Source organism: Arachis ipaensis, unplaced genomic scaffold, assembly GCF_000816755.2.
Source record: "Arachis ipaensis cultivar K30076 unplaced genomic scaffold, Araip1.1 Aipa357, whole genome shotgun sequence".
NCBI lineage: Eukaryota > Viridiplantae > Streptophyta > Magnoliopsida > Fabales > Fabaceae > Arachis > Arachis ipaensis.
In genome coordinates this window covers 3,853-17,340 of record NW_015496057.1, presented here as the reverse complement: position 1 = coordinate 17,340, position 13,488 = coordinate 3,853, and positions in this window count along the sequence as shown.

Here is a 13,488-nt window from a genome sequence, read left to right as displayed (position 1 = left end):
GGATTTTCATTTAATTTGTTTTTCATTTCAATTTCATTTTATTTTGTAAAAAGCCTATATAAAGGCATCACTCTCATTTTCAAAGAGGTGCTCAATTATATAGAGGCTGGCTCCAATAGGGAGTTTTGCACTCTTTAGTTTTCATTTTGCTCTCTCTCTTTAGTTTTCCATTCTGTTTTAAATTTTGGATCAAGAATTGAAGGAATTCTGTTTCACTTGATCTGAAATCTCTTATTCCTCTTCTGCATAAAATCTAAGTTTCCTTGATTGCTTTCATCTTTCTTTTCTTCTGCAATTTACTTTTATATTTTCATTTTGCAATTGTTCTTGTTGGATCAAGGAAGGATTTGAGATCTAGACTTGTTTTCTAGTCTCTTCCACTCCTGAGATCTTGAACCACTTTTAAATTGCTGCAAATTAAGCACTGCTTTTCTATTTTGAATTCTTCAAGTAATTTCCCTTTTCTGTTTAGATCTGTTGCATGATTTTGCACCTTTTACTTCTCTGTTTGATTACTATTTACACTTTCCTATTGAATTTTAATTTCCAGCACCCACTCCCCTTTATATTTCATGCAATTTACATTTCTTGTCAATTAAGATTCTTGCAATTTACATTTCTTGCTCTTTAAGTTTCTGCACATTTACTTTCTGTAATTTACAATTCCTTGTCATTTACATTCTGTTGCTTCAAGTCTCACCCAATTTCACTTAAATGTTAGCTTGACTAAACTAATCACCCACTAAAGTTGCTTGATCCATCAATCCCTGTGGGATCGACCTCACTATAAGTGAGTTTTACTACTAGATGCGACCCGATACACTTGCCGGTTAGTTTTGGGTGTTTGGAATTCGTTCGTTTTCCAAATTTTCCCATCAGGATACACCTCCTAATCATTCCATCAGAGCATCTCTTGAATAGAAAAGGTTCATCCCATATGAACTTCCTTGCTTCAGTGAGTAATTTCTTCATTTTTTGCTTGGAAAATTCTTGAGGTATCTTCCTTCCTACCTTGTAGTTTGCTATGTCAGCAAACCAAGGTGTCTGTTGAACTTGGAAGAGGTGTTCATCAGGGAAGTTCTCATTTACTTGCTATGGTTTATCTTGCTTAGCTTCTTGTGGCACTCTTGATAGGTGATCTGCTACTTGATTTTCACTTCCCTTCCTATCCCTCACTTCAATATCAAATTCTTGTAACAGCAACACCCACCTAATAAGCCTTGGCTTTGAATCCTGTTTAGACATTAAATACTTGAGAGTAGAATGGTCAGTGTATACTATAACTTTTGAACCGATCAAGTATTGTCTAAACTTATCAAATGCATATACAATTGCTAAAAGTTCTTTTTCAGTGGTGGTATAATTTTTCTGTGTTTCATTCAATACTTTTCTAGCATAATATATGACATGATGTAATTTGTCCTTCTTTTGCCCCAGTACAGCACCAATAGCAAGGTTGCTTGCATCACACATAAGTTCAAAAGGTAAATTCCAATCAGGGGGTGTGATGATTGGTGCTGTAATGAGCTTTCTCTTGAGAGTTTCAAAGGCATGTTTACAGTTGTCATCAAAAATGAAGGGGATATCATTCATTAGTAAATTGCTCAATGGTTTTGCTATTTTTGAAAAGTCTTTGATGAACCTTTTGTAGAAGCCAGCATGCCCAAGAAAACTCCTTACTGCTTTCACATTAACAGGTATAGGGAGTTTTTCAATAACTTCTATTTTAGCTTTATCAACTTCTATACCTCTACATGACACTTTATGCCCAAGAACTATTCCTTCTGGAACCATGAAATGGCACTTTTCCCAATTCAACACCAAATTAGTTTCTTGGCATCTTTTCAAAACAAGAGTTAAGTTATGCAAGCAAGTGTTAAATGAATTGCCAAAAACAGAAAAATCATCCATGAAGACTTCTAAAAATTTTTCCACCATATCAGAAAAGATGGAAAGCATACACCTTTGAAAAGTGGCTGGGGCGTTGCACAGCCCAAAGGGCATTCTCCTATAGGCAAAAACTCCAAATGGGCATGTGAAGGAGGTCTTCTCTTGATCCTTGGGGTCCACTACTATTTTATTGTAACCAGAATACCCATCTAGGAAGCAGTAATAAGCATGGCCTGCTAGTCTTTCCAACATTTGATCAATGAAGGGCAGAGGAAAATGATCTTTTCTTGTTGCATCATTCAATCTCCTGTAGTCTATGCACATTCTCCACCCTTCTGTGTCTAAGATTACGAAGTCTGCAGGGAAGATAAACTTTCCAACCTTCACTAGTAAATTTTCCACAATTCCATTGGGTGTCTTGATTGATCTGTCGGCCATTACTAGTGACATCCTGGTGGGTTTGATTTCTTCTATGGCAAGTTTTTTCATCAATGATAGAGGCATCAAGTTGATGCTGGCACCTAGATCACATAAGGCGTTTTCCAATGTTATCTTGCCTATGGTGCATGAAACTACAAAACTCCCTGGGTCTTTGAGCTTTGGTGGGATACCCATCTGGATCACAGCGCTACATTCTTCAGTGAGCATGATAGTTTCCTTTTCTTGCCAACTTCTCTTCTTGTTGATTAGCTCCTTCATGAACTTGGCATATAGGGGCATTTGCTCCAGTGCCTCAGCTAAGGGAATATTTATCTCCAACATCTTGAAAGTCTCAAGGAACTTATGAAAGTGTTGATCCTTAGCCTCCTTGTTGAATCTCTGGGGATATGGTAGTGAAGGTACAAAGTTCTTCTCTGCTTGTTGCTTTTGATTCTTGGTTGGCTCTTCAATTGCTTCTTTCTCCTTTTTGGAATTTTTTATTTTTCCTCCTTTTCTTGAGTTTGCTTGCTTGCCATTGCATCATCACCATTGGCTTCCTTTGCGTGTGTTGGCTTTTCTCCTTCTATTGGCCTTTTGCTGTTCTCAGCTTGCTTCCTTGTAGTGTCATTATTGCTCATCAATTTTTTCCCACTTCTTAACTGTATTGCCTTGCATTCTTCCTTAGGATTTGGAATTGTGTCACTTGGCAGGGAACTTGATGGTCTCTCAACAGAAATCTGCTTGGAGATTTGCCCAATCTGCCTCTCTAGGTTCTTCATGGAGGCTTCATGGTTCTTGGTTGTCATTTCTTGGTGTTTCCACATTTTGTCTATCAAAGTTTCCAAGTTAGTGATTCTTTGAGAGTCATGTGAAATTGGCTGGTTATGGGGTGTTGAGGGTTGGTAGTAAGTGTTTTGATTTGTGGGTTGGTTATTGGATGGATAATGGTTGGGGTTGGGGTGGTTGTTTTGGGGTTTTCTGTAAGGGTTTTGGGTGGTTTGCTGCTGGTTGTTGTTTTGGTTGTTTCTTGAAGTGTTTTGATTTGAATTTCTTTGCCATGGTTGTTGGTTTTGGTTATGGTTATCTCCCCACCTCAAGTTTGGATGATTCTTCCATGAAGGGTTGTAAGTATCACCATAGACTTCATTTGACCCAGAATTTTGGTTGTGCATGTACTGGACTTGCTCCTGTTGTTGCTCCTCTTGAGTTTCTTCATTTGTTCCCCATGTGGTTGATGGTTGATTGGAGCTTACTGCTGCAACTTGGAGGCTATCAATCCTCTTGGCCATTTGCTCAAATTGTTGTTGAATCTGCTGCTGCATCAATTTGTTTTGAGCTAGGATTGAGTCCACTCCTTCCAACTCCATCACTCCCTTCCTCTGTGATGGTTGGCGTTGCCTTTGGTGAGTGAAGAAATACTGGTTGTTAGCTACCATATCAATGAGACTTTGAGCTTCTTCTGCAGTTTTCATGAGTTGCAAAGAGCCTTCAGCTGAATGATCCAAGGCCTCTTGAGATTTCAATGTCAAGCCTTCATAGAAATTCTGCAATCTATCCCACTCATTGAACATTCCAGGGGGACACTTCCTGATCAGAGCCTTGTACCTTTCCCATGCCTCATATAATGGTTCAACCTCCATTTGGGGGAATGTTTGTACTTCAGTCTTCAATCTGATAACCCTTTGAGGTGGGTAAAATTTGGCAAGGAATTTGCTCACTAGATCATCCCAATTGTCAATGCTGTCTCTTGGGAAAGATTCCAACCATTGGGTGGCTTTGTCTCTGAGAGAGAATGGAAATAGCAGTAGCTTATAGCTATCAGAATGCACTCCATTGGTTTTAACAGTGTCACAAATCCTCAAGAAAGTGGACAAGTGTTGATTTGGATCTTCAAGTGGTCCTCCTCCATAAGAGCAATTGTTTTGAACTAATGTGATGAGTTGTGGCTTTAGTTCAAAGTTATTTGCATTAACATTTGGGGTATGAATGCTACTCCCACAATGTCTAAGATTTGCAAATGTGTAGGAAGCCAGAACTCTTCTTTGTGGTGGATTGTTGTTGTTATTAGCTGCTCCTCCTTGTGGATTAGTTGGAATTGTTGTATGTTCCTCCATATCTTGGAACTCTTCTTCTTCTGAATCCTCTTCTCCAACAATGTTTTTCCCTCTTTCAGCTCTTCTTAATCTCCTGAGGGTTCTTTCGTCTTATTCACAAAAGGTTGGTATAGCTCTCCATGTCCCTGACATGCAAACAAGACATAAAAATCATACCAAACCAGAAGGATAGCAATATTTCAATCCATGATGAAATTGTAGTTAGCTTAAGCAAAAATTCAAACAGTTAGTGGGTTAGTCCAGAGTTAGAGAAACAGAAAATAAAAATGCTAGATCTAGATCTCCACTTCACTTAATCATTGTCAATACGGCGCCAAAAACTTGATGTGTGGAAAACGATCCAACACGAAACTAACCGGCAAGTGTACCGGGTCGCATCAAGTAATAAAACTCACGGGAGTGAGGTCGATCCCACAGGGATTGAAGGATTGAACAATTTTAGTTTAGTGGATGACTTAGTCTAGCGAATCAAGAGTTGATTTGAGTGGTTTGTAATCGACAGAAGCTAAATTGCATGAAATTAAAAGGGACAATTGGCAAGAATTTAAAGTGCAGAGAAATAGCTGAGTCTAGATCTCACTGCCTTCCTAGATCCAGCAAGACAATTGCAAAGGAAATAAAGAAATGTAAATTGCAGAAAGAGTAGAGGAAGAAGCAATTAACAGAAATGGGAATTCAATTTTGCAGAAAATTAAACAAGATCTCAAGGTGAGATTGAAACAGAAGTTCTTCAATTCTCCACCCAAAATCCAAAGCAAGAAAAGTAAAGAGTGCTGAGCAAGAACAAGGAAGAAGAGAGATCAATTCTCCTTCCTAATTCTCTAGAATTCTAAAGCAACAAATCAAAAAAATGTAAAGGTGAGCTCTTTGTAAGTGTTCTAAGAATTCTAAAGGAAAAGCTCTCCGAAAAACTTAAATCCTAAGCTATTTATACACTTTCTTCAAATGGTCTTCAACCCTTGAATTGAGCCTTTGCTCTTGATGGAATTGGGTTGATAAAGGCCTCGGTTGATTGCTCTTGGAGTTGGAGAGAAATCCATTATGAACCGGGTTATAAATCATAAAAGCTTGAGTCAAAGTTTGAGGCAAACTTTGGCTCAAGCTTTTCATATCAGCTGCCCCCATTTGCTGCTACCAACGTTTGGGCTAAAGTTTGAGGTCAAACTTTAGGCCAAACGTTGATCCCCTTGTGATCAAAGGAAATATGAAATTCTACCCAATTGGCTTACTTATGGCTCAAGAAAGTGCATAAAAACAATTGAAAACAAAAGAAAAAGACTAGTGAAACTAGGCTAAGATGACTTGTCATCAGCGCTACTCCAAGGAGGCAAGGGCGCTCAGTTGCTTTACTTAACTGAGCGCTACATTATATTGCTAGGCATAAGGAAAATTGACTCCACAAAATGCATTCACTAGGATTCGAACTTGGGAGCCTCTCACTTGCAAGGAAGGAGCGCTACTCTTGGTGAAAGGAAAATGAGCCAAGATGGCTCCCCCAAGGTTCAAACCTGGAGCTTCCTTGTACAAGCACTCCTTACACTCCACTCCTCCAAGGAAAATAAACTCTCATTTGCTTCCACCAAGAGTTGAACATGGGACTTTGGAGTGCAAAGCTAAGCACTACACAAGGGGAGCTCAGTTGGTTTTTCCAACTGAGCACTACCTCCCCAATCTTCCCCACACTTTGACACGGCCATGACACCATGAGGCACATCACATTGACACACATAGAGCTCAGTTCAAAATTCCAACTGAGCTCTAGTGTCAAGCAACACAGCAAGGAGCTGGGCACACCACACTTGACACGGGCAGCAACATTTGGGCGCTCAGTTTGGTTTTCCAACTGAGCTTGCCCCTGGGAGGTGCACTTGGGCTGGAAATTGAATTAAAAATTCAACTTAATTCATTTCTTCACCAAATCAAAAGCCCATCCAAATTCCAAAATCCAAGAATAGAAAGTGTATAAATAGGAGCTAGTTTGATGTAATTAGGAGCGCTAGACTTTACTTTGAATTTTCCTTTTAACTTTCATTTTCATTTTGAGTTTTCACTTTTGAATTGAGATCTTAGAGAATTGGGAAGGAGAATTGATCTCTCTTCTTCCTTGTTCTTGCTTGAGAACTCTTTATTTTTCTTACTTTGGATCTTGGGTGAAGAATTGAAGAACTTCTGTTTCAATCTCACCTTGAGATCTTGTTTTAATCTTCTGCATAATTGAATTTCCATTTCTGTTTACTTTACTGCTTCATCTTCTCTTTAATTCTGCAATTTACTTTTCTTTATTCCTCTTGCAATTGTTCTTGTTGGATCAAGGAAGGATTTGAGATCTAGACTTGTTATCTAGTCTCTTCCACTCCTGAGATCTTCAACCTCTTTTAAATTGCTACAAATTAAGCATTGCTCATTCTCTGTTTTTTTAAATTCTCAAAGCATTTTTACTTCTCTGTTGAGATCTAGTTTAATTCAATTAATCCTCTACTCTTCTGTTTATTGCAATTTACTCTTGCTTGTTTAATTTCTGCAATCCCCATTCCCAATTCCTTTTATGATTCAAGCAATTTACATTTCTTGCACTTTAAGCTTCAGTTATTTACATTTCTTGTAATCTAAGTTTCTGCAATTTACCTTACTTGTTCTTTAAGATTCAGCACATTTACTTTCCTGCTCTTTCATTTACTGCAATTTTCCCCTTCTCCCTTTACATTTCAAGCAATTTAGTTTCTGCAAATTACAAACCACTCAACCAATACTTGATTCGCTTGACTAAATCAACCACTAAACTAAAATTGATCAATCCTTCAATCCCTGTAGGATCGACCTCACTCATGTGAGTTATTATTACTTGATGCGACCCGGTACACTTGCTGGTGAGTTTTGTGTTAGATCGTTTTCCACACATCACTTAGGCTATGCTTTTCTTATTTTTTTTTCTTTTCTTCACCTACAAGTAATCAAAATAACCAATCAAAGTATCACAAAATTCACAAAGCTTAAAATTCATTTAAAACCAATTAATTTTAGTTTAAACTTCATGATTTTGTATCAATTAAAGGGTGGTTGATTGATTCAAAGAAACCATGTAATTCCACTCCAAACTGCTAACTTATAATACAAGAAAGTGCATAAAACCTAATAAAAACAAAGAAAAAGACTAGTAAAACTAGGCTAAGATGACTTGTCATCACAACACCAAACTTAAAACTTGCTTGCCCCCAAGCAAGAAAAGAATTATGCTCAAAGGTTCTTTTAATAGGAATGGATTTGAAGAATAACATGTAACGTCCTGTGAGTGAAGTGATTAAGTGACAGTGGGGTGAACTCTAAATTATATGCTCATGCAAGGGCTTCAGTGCTTACTAGTCCCTACATCTTGGAAGTCTTAGGTCTTAGGACTTTCATCCAAATGATATCATGGAAATCTCTCTATAGGTAATCACCTTGAAGCAGCTTATGGTTTTTGTGTTTTGGCCTTAACTCTAAGTGTCATGTCTCAAAGCGGCTCTTTAGATAAGCTTTCAATCAATACTCCTAAACCAGTTGGTTTTAAGGTATTAGGTGTTAAAGCACCCCTAAGGATTTACTTGCTCAAGCCTCTCTCTTTGACACATTCGACCACAAGCATTTACTAGGATAACAACTCTTTGAGTTCTTATTTCTTTCTTCTTTTCTGCCTAATAATTGATGCTCAGAGCCTTGGGCCATGTTCTTTTGTTTTTGTATTTTCTTTATTTTCTCTTTTTTGCTGCTTCTGGGATCAATAAATGTTTGAGAATCTCCACAATACTTCTTTGAACTCTATGTCCTGCCTATGAGCTCCCATACAAGTTTTCATAAGCATGCAACCTCAATGCATAATCGTACAACTAGAACCACCTCTTCTCCTAATCTTTTGCTTGCCTCAAAATTGTTTAATTCCTCAATCCTTCTTTTCAAAGAACTTTCATGTGGTGCATTTTTGAGATATTGAGTGAAAACAAGTTTGGAGATTATAGGGTTGTGAATGATCAAGCATCTTAATTATTGAATTACAGAGAAACTATGCTAGACAGGAAGACAGATAAGGGTATATTATCACTTTCAATCATGGCAGTGATGCAAAATAATCACTCAACAATACAACCTTTTGAAGTTTGCTTGCTTTACTCCTCATCATCATCATTGCTGGTCTTTACATTCCTTTTTCCTCTTTTTGGTTGGCGATGCTTAATTCTTCCAAAAGCTTGTATGATACTCTGCAATGATATTAAAAGTTTCTTGTTCCCAAGCACTTAAAAAATGGTTAGCATGCATGAGTTATTTGTGGGCTTTTGAACTTACTTTGGTTTGGGAACACCAAACTTAGTACCTTGCCAATGGTTCTCATGCATCAGACTGACCATATGTAGTATTTCTTTTTCTTTACCAAAGATAATAAAACTAAAGATTAGAAAACAGCAGAATAGTTAATTAGTTTATCTAAATGTTTGAAGCTAGCATTGTGCCGAAGGTGAGAATATGTTTTATGATGAAATTTTGGTGGAACACCAAACTTAGAATACGTCATTCTCCCTTATATTGTTTTAGTGTGCAACACCAAACTTAGCCTCTTGCAGTCTAGATAAAACTAATTGACCTTTTTATTAAAATAGCTATGAAAAGATAACTTCCTCAGGTTGGGTTGCCTCCCAACAAGCGCTTCTTTATTGTCACTAGCTTGACATCTTCCATCCTCTGATCATGGAAGTTGAGGCTTCTGTTTCCTTTGATTTTCTCCTCTTACTGTGGGCTTTCTTTTCTCCATTTCTTCTTGAGGAACTTCTCTGTGGTGCTTTTCTTTCATGATTGCTTCTTTTCCCGTAGCCCTCTTCTTACTTGCCTCTATGGTTGCTTTCCCTTTCTCACACCTGGCAACTTTCTCATTGTCTTTCAGGTTGTCTTCAGTGGCTCTGGGGGAAGTATTTGCCCTTTCCTCACCCATTTCTGCAAGGTGCTTAGCTAGTTGTGCCATTTTCCTCTCAATTTTTCTGATTGAGGTTTCTTGGTTCTGTGTTATCTCATCTTGGTGCTTCATCATTCTCTCTATTAAGATCTCCAAGTTGGTGATCCTCTGAGAGTCTTGTGAGATTGATTGGTTGTGAGGTGTCTGAAGTTGGAAGGGTGAGTGTTGTGGTGGTGGTGTGTAGTGGTTGATGTTGGTATGGTGGTGTTTTTGCTGGTTTGGAAAATTAGGGTTGTTGTGGTTGAAGTCCCTTGGTCTTTGATTTTGGTGCTCACTCCGTCTCCAGTTGTAATGAGTCCTCCAGGGTGGGTTGTACACATCACCTTGGAACTTGTGTTGGAACATGCTTGAGGTACTACTTGGAGAGTGTGATTGCTCATGATTTTGTTGCCCACAGTTAATTGCTCCAAAACCTTTTTCAGATTGATTTCAACCATGGGGATTTTGAGGTAGGTTATGTGCATTTGCCACAGCAGTTCGCAGCTCATCGATTTTTCTGTCCATCAGTTCTAGTTGTTGCTGAAGCTGTTGATGTATCTGCTTGCTTTGGGCCATGACTGCACTGACACCTTCAATTTCCACTACTCCCTTCTCTTGTGTGAATGATTACACTTCTACCTTTAGCGTATCAATTCCTTGGGGTTGTTTCAGCTTGGCTAGGAATTCACTCATTAGATCCTCCCATCCGATTATGTTTCCTCATGGGAAGGCTTCAAGCCATTGAGCAACATCGTTCATGGTAATGAGCGGATGCTTCATTTCCTGTGTTGCATTGTTATCTGGGGTGAGGACACTACTCCCACAATAGCTAGGATTCGTTGACGTTTCCTTCATGATCTGCACAGTCACAAACAGTCTAAATGAAGATTGAATATACTCATACCAAAATATGGTCAGAGGGTTAGTTGACACAATATGTCAAACAGTTAATAGACTTGAAAGACCAATAGGAGAAAATTGTTTCTCTCGTATATTCAATCAAGCAACGGCATAGGATTCACACAGAGCTAGAAAAACCAGAAGAACTCCACTCTATTACTAAAGTGGGGTTTTAGTTAGCTTAAGCAAAAATTCAAACAGTTAATGGGTTAGTCGAAAAATAAGGAAACAGAAAAGAAAAAAAATGCTTGATCTAGATCTCCACTTCACTTAATCATTGTCAATCTAATTCAATCCCCGGCAACGGCGCCAAAAACTTGATATGTGGAAAACGATCCAACACAAAACTCACCGGCAAGTGGACCGGGTCGCATCAAGTAATAATAACTCACATGAGTGAGGTCGATCCCACAGAGATTGAAGGATTGAGCAATTTTAGTTTAGTGGTTGATTTAGTCAAGCGAATCAAGTATTGGTTGAGTGATTTGTATTTGGTAGAAACTAAATTGCATGAATTGTAAAGAAAGAGAGAAAATTTGCAGTAAACTAAAGAGAACAGAAAGTAAAAGTGCTGAATCTTAAAGACAAGTAAATTAAATTGCAGAAACTTAGATTGCAAGAAATGTAAATGACTGAATCTTAAAGTGCAAGAAATATAAATTGCTTGAATTATAAAAGGGATTGGGAGCTGGGATTGCAGAATTTAAACAAGGAGAAGTGAATTACAACAAAACAGAAGAGTAGAAGGTGAATTGAAGTAAAGTAGATCTAAACAGAAAAGTAAAAATGCTTGAGAAATTAAAACAGAAAGTGATGCTTAATTTGCAGCAATTAAAAGATGTTGAAGATCTCAGGAGTGGAAGATACTAGAAAACAAGTCTAGATCTCAAATCCTTCCTTGATCCAACAAGAACAATTGCAAAAGAAATAAAGAAAAGTAAATTGCAGAAAGAGAAGAAGATGAAGCTGTAAACAGAAATTGAATTATGCAGTAAAGGTAAACAAGAGATCTCAAGGTGAGATTGAAATAGAAGTTCTTCACCCAAGATCCAAGATGAAAATTAAAGGGTGCTCAAGCAAGAACAAGGAAGAAGAGAGATCAATTCTCCTTCTTAATTCTCCAAGATCCAAGTTCAAAGTAAAGAGCTCTCAAAATTACCAAAAATGAAAATTTAAAGAAGCAAAAGAAAATTTTAAAGTAAGTAAAAAGGTTCTTTCTAAATCAAACTAACACCTATTTATACACTTCCTAAATTGGATCTAAGAATTTGGGTGGGCTCTAAAATTTGGTGAAGAAATGAATTAATTTGAATTTTTGATGAATTTTTGGCCCATGGTGCACCTCCCAGGGGAAGGTTCGGCTCTTGGCAAGAGCTTTGGCCAAGAGCTTTGGTTCCCTTTCCTTCCAAAGTGTTGCGCACGGTTCCTTGTGACAAGAGAACAAAGCTCTTTTGCAACAAAACAGAAGAGTAGAAGGTGAATTGAAGTAAAGTAGATCTAAACAGAAAAGTAAAAATGCTTGAGAAATTAAAACAGAAAGTGATGCTTAATTTGCAGCAATTAAAAGATGTTGAAGATCTCAGGAGTGGAAGATACTAGAAAACAAGTCTAGATCTCAAATCCTTCCTTGATCCAACAAGAACAATTGCAAAAGAAATAAAGAAAAGTAAATTGCAGAAAGAGAAGAAGATGAAGCTGTAAACAGAAATTGAATTATGCAGTAAAGGTAAACAAGAGATCTCAAGGTGAGATTGAAACAGAAGTTCTTCAATTCTCCACCCAAGATCCAAGATGAAAATTAAAGGGTGCTCAAGCAAGAACAAGGAAGAAGAGAGATCAATTCTCCTTCCTAATTCTCCAAGATCCAAGTTCAAAGTAAAGAGCTCTCAAAATTACCAAAAATGAAAATTTAAAGAAGCAAAAGAAAATTTTAAAGTAAGTAAAAAGGTTCTTTCTAAATCAAACTAACACCTATTTATACACTTCCTAAATTGGATCTAAGAATTTGGGTGGGCTCTAAAATTTGGTGAAGAAATGAATTAATTTGAATTTTTGATGAATTTTTGGCCCATGGTGCACCTCCCAGGGGAAGGTTCGGCTCTTGGCAAGAGCTTTGGCCAAGAGCTTTGGTTCCCTTTCCTTCCAAAGTGTTGCGCACGGTTCCTTGTGACAAGAGAACAAAGCTCTTTGCAAGAGCTTGAAAGCTCTTGGCAAGAGCTTTACTTGTCCTTGAGGTCCTTGGTTCAAGTCTTGGGTGGAGCCCTTGTGGAGCTAATTTCCTTGGCACAAGAGGAGCCCCCAAAGTCTTGCTTCCTTGAGGTGCCCGGTTCAATCCTTGGTAAAGGAAGTTGCTGGCCATTTTCCTTGGCAAATGAGTGGTGCACAAGGCCTTGCTTCCTTGAAGGACTTAGTTCGAACCTTGGTGAGTGAAAACAAGCCACTTTTGGCTTGTTTTTCCTTGTGAAGTAGCACTGGCCCCCTCCCCTTGGTCATGGGTTCAAGTCTTGGTGAGTGCATTAGTGAGCTTTTCTTTCTTGATTTTCTTCAAGGCATGCCCGAAAAAGCTCTTTGGCAAGAGCTTCAAAGCTCTTAGCAAGAGCTTGGCTTCTGATTCTTTGAAGGAAAGCTCTCCACAAGAGCTTTAAAGCTCTTGGCAAGAGCTTTATACCCTTGTTTCTTGAATGCATCTATGCTTCTCCTTCTTTAAGCCACGCTTCTCTTCCTTGTGCCACGCTTTCTTTCTTTGCTTAGATCATGCTCCTTAGGCTACACTTTTCTTATTTTTTTCTTTTCTTCACCTATAAGTAATCAAAACAACCAATCAAAGTATCACAAAATTCACAAAGCTTAAAATTCATTTAAAACCAATTAATTTTAGTTTAAACTTCATGATTTTGTATCAATTAAAGGGTGGTTGATTGATTCAAAGAAACCATGCAATTCCACTCCAAACTACTAACTTATAATACAAGAAAGTGCACAAAACCTAATAAAAACAAAGAAAAAGTCTAGTAAAACTAGGTGATGACAAGTCATCTTAGCCTAGTTTCACTAGTCTTTTTCTATTGTTTTCATTAGAATTATGCACTTTCTTGAGCTACAAGCAAGCTAATTGAGTAGATTTTCATGCTTCCATTGATTGAATCAACCATGTATGAATTCATGCCATTTCATGAGGTTTTATGCTATATTTGTTGCATATTATGA